Consider the following 4,481-nt stretch of genomic DNA (forward strand, 5'->3'; position numbering starts at 1 on the left):
AACAAGGGGTAAGCGCAAAAGTCAAAACACAAGAATGAGAATAAGAATTTTTGCATCCAAACCTTTGTAAATTAATTTGACCAAATTTATCAGAAAATGTCAAAAGTTAATTGCATTTTCCTTAACTTATCTATTTCAGCGCATTCAATTATCATGTAAATGTGTTAAACTAAATATGGCATACAACGATCTTCTGCGACAAATAAGTCACAACTGCGCATTGATTAGTTTTTTTGTCACACATTTCACTCTCTAATGATTATTAGTCTACAGTTATTTCAGATGTTTACGGAGGTTAAGAAAGGAAAATTTGGAATCAGTTGAGGAAATGGTTGAAGCGACTTGTAATTATCATTCGCGTAATATTATTGTATCTTATTGCTGAAATTCTTGTATGAATTCTAGTATAACCAGCTATCTTAGCCAACGTGAGATTTTGTTGCAGTATCTCTTCACAATTTCATCGTTGGAGAGGCTATAAAGGAGTACCAGTTATCATTTTATAAGTTATCTTCATAACATAACTGTTTGCCTGAACTTATAGTAATATACTCTTCATTAATAGCAAACCTTGAATTGCTAAACTTAACTTGCTTAATATGTTCACTTTGGACATCCTTCTAGTCGATGTTCGAGCACGCATTGCAACTGGTTCTTGTGCTTCGATTTTCTTTCTTGTTGATTGCATATTAGAATCGTCTATAGTTGTTTCTGAATCAATTTCGTTATTAATTTCGAACGGATAAAGCACACTTATCGAACGTTTCAATACGTTGCCATTGGGCAATTCTATTGTAGCGGTCCATACCTTTTCATCCTTTTTTTTTATGAAGTTCCTTTATTCTGAATAGTTTCCATATATCTCATGGTGTTCCAGGTTCATTAGTATAACTATTTTGTTTTCGTGTGAAGATCTGATTTGGACCCTTTCGTTATTTTCGTTAGGGGATGCTATTTCTCCTGAGTAAATTCTCTAAGACTAGTTAAGCACTCCGTTCTCCACATCTCCCAAAATACATCTAAGGTCTTAAGAGTATTTAACCAATATTTAATAAGTTTACCTTTGTTCCTTAGTTTATGTGGAAAAAATTCTTCATCCTACCGTTTTCATCTTCAATCGGTAAGATTAACGAGGCATTAGGTAAAATAAAATCGATAGGACGTAGAACGGAATAGTTGTCAAAATTTGTGTAGGTTAATGGACGAATATCAAGTATTCCTTCTATCTCCACTGTCAAAGTTATTAGTTCCTTTTCCCAAAGGAGTTTTCTAGCTATGACCTTTTTCATTGTTTGTTTCGTTAATCCAATTATTCTTGCATTAACGCCGCCTTCCCATAGGATCCAGGAGTTGTTGATTCCCAATTCATTTTTTTTGCTGCTAGGAAGTTGGCATTTTGTTCCATGATAGTTTGAAAAACTAGTTGGAACTGAGTAGCATTGTCGCTTAAAATCAATTTGGGACATCCTTGTCGATCAATAAATCTCCTAAGTATATGCAAGAAAGTTTTAGCAGAGAGATTCTCTACTATTTCTAGATGACCATACTTGTCTGATTAGCATTCGTCGAGTTATGACAACTTCCTTCATTGTTGTATGTGAGAAGCCATCTGAGATCGGGTTTAACCATTTGAATTTCTCCTTTGTTATGCTTAGATGAATCTGAAGACGGAAATGGTTATTAATTTATACTATTTACTGAGTTGGTTTGCGTCTATGAATGAAAATTATTGATATTTCGCCATTTGAGTAATCAAATTTGCATCAGTCCACTGGTTTCTCTCCATTTCTTCGTCACCTTCCTGCTCTTCTGCTTGAAATTCATATTGTGGCCACTCGTTTTTCTCCCCTTTTAGCCAGGATGGTCCATACCACCACTAATCAAATTCCATGAGATCGGTAGGAGAAAGTCCTCTTGTAGCCACGTTCGCTGGGTTTTGTTTTTTATTTTTTTTTAAGAATACCAAGAATGCGTTTATTGGCGCCTTTATATTACCCGAAAGGAGGTTTGGCATACGATAAGAGAATAGTTCCATTTAAGGTCTTTATAAACTCGACAATAATTTCACAGCTGCAAGGGAAATTTACATAAAAGGTTAGATTTTTTGATACGAAGCGAAAATTGCATAAAAATCATCCTACCAGATGTACAGTTTTCTCACAGTTTGTACATAAATTAGTTCGCGAATGTGTGTAATTTAATATCAAAGGAAAAGAGATTTTTACACGATTTAGCTTGGATAACAGACTCATCACTTTAGGTATAGAAAATGATGTACATATTTTCTTGTATGATTTATATATATATATATATATATATATGTATATATTTTGTATTTTTTTTTAATGAGTCTTTTATCACAGAATTTTTTTTTTTACAACAAATTCTTTAGCTGTTTGGACGCATTATACTTTCCTTCGTTTTTTCCGATGATAATGACATGTCAAACATTAGTGTTCATTTAAGTTTCAAGTTGTATGAAAATTTGGAAAAGAATCGAATGAACGGTCGGTGGAGAAAAAGTTGCACAACTTTACTGCATGTTAACTTCGCCCAAATACGACATAAAAGCAATTGTACCGTGGCAGGAGTTATCAGTGATTGCTCTTCTGTCCTTATTTTTTTCGATATACGGTTGGAGCAACAATGAAGTGATGTATTGTTTAAATTGTAGGAAAAATATTTGTTCGAATAAATATCCTCAACAAAACAAAAATAAACTCAACAAATTAACAAATGCATTTGATCCAAGCTTCTTGTATTTTGTGAATGATACCAACGACGCTTTCTTCGACTATTTTCAACAAATCACATTTTCATTATAGCCCAAATTGAAATTCGAATGACCAGATTTTGTGAATAATTCTAGTCATTAAAAAAACTATCAACAGAAATTAACTACACGCAGAAACTATTCTACAATAAATTATGGTTTGGCTGGAATACGCGCAGTTCACATATCAATAATATAAAATAAAGCTTTAATCGTCTATTATTACTTCCCGCTTATTTCCTAAGCAATAGCCGAATTCAATAAGGTTATCGACACATTTCACCTTTTCACATCATTTTTGGAAACAGGTAGTAATTCGTTTTTTATTCAATTCTTTTATCGCATTTTTTTGACACTGACAATGACTCAACCAAACACAAAAAAGTAACTGTTTCAAGTTTTTGGTTTTTGTTGGAGCATTAATTTCATTTCCATTCATGCCATAAAATATGCGTTATTTCATTTTTCTCTTGAATATTACACACAAAAAATTCAAAACTTCCTCAACACTCACTTATGTGTTGACCTTTAATCACTGATATGTCACGTCAAATACGTCTTCAGCTCAGTAATCAGTTCTAAGACAATAAACAGCTTCACTATTCAATAAAGTATCACGCTTAATTAAAGAAAAAAGCGGAGATGAAGTGAAAGAGAAGGAACAAGTTTACCATAATTGTAACTTTGTCGTACTTTTTCATCAAAAAAAATCATTGCTTTTAAGGGACCATTTTCTTCCATCTCTTTATTTCTTCATTCGCATCAAATGTGTGTCGTCATCAGGAAGACGAAAAATGTGCTGAACAGCTGTGCTTCATTGCAATAATTATTTAAATAAAATATATTTGGCGATTTTTTCAAAAACTTTGTGTGTTTATCCACCCACCCATTATTTTACCTCTTTCCGGAAAACAAATGTCCGACTTTAAGACACTAAAAACTGTTTAATCCTTATAAATAAAATTTGTTGCTTTTCTGGGAATTAAATGAATTCCTGGGTTTTCCATTTCCATTTCAAATGTGCATTGGATCAATAATACTTATATTGTCTTATCAACGACATTGAATTGACATACTCCTTAGTCTTGTATGAAGTTACATGATCATTGAAATGAAACAATTTATCTCATGCCAACTATCAGTGGTTACAAATGAATTACAAAATCGCATTACTCTTGATCGTTCCCTATTTCACCTTTTCTTCTCCTTTCTAACGAACTGTTTAAATGGTTTTACTCCATGTATAAAATCTAAGGCAATCAACGGAGCTTGTACGCAACCATAAATTTCAGTATTCTGCTGAAATTGCCTGTCCTGTCAAATCACAAGCAGATTTCAGTTTTTAGCTAATCAATAAAAGCAATGTTGGCAATGGTTATCCTCTTGCGGAAGCTAAATATCTTTTTTATTTGACAATTTATCTGAAAACTTACTGTCATTTTGAGCTTGGCACGAACAAGCCCTTTAGATTTTATTAATGGTATCAGTACCATCAATTGAGCTGACACATCTTCCAACATCTATAAATATTTCCCTACAAATAAAACACAACGAAAACATGGGCCTTATTGTAATACTACCAATAGTACATTACCAATCAAATTTGCAGGAATTTTGAATTGCTTATTATGCTGTCACTCGTTATCACCAAATGTTTAATTGCATTGACAGTAATGTAAGTTAAAGTATTTGCTGTTATCATATCATT

This window comes from Loa loa (genome assembly GCF_000183805.2).
Source record: "Loa loa unplaced genomic scaffold supercont3.304, whole genome shotgun sequence".
Lineage (NCBI taxonomy): Eukaryota > Metazoa > Nematoda > Chromadorea > Rhabditida > Onchocercidae > Loa > Loa loa.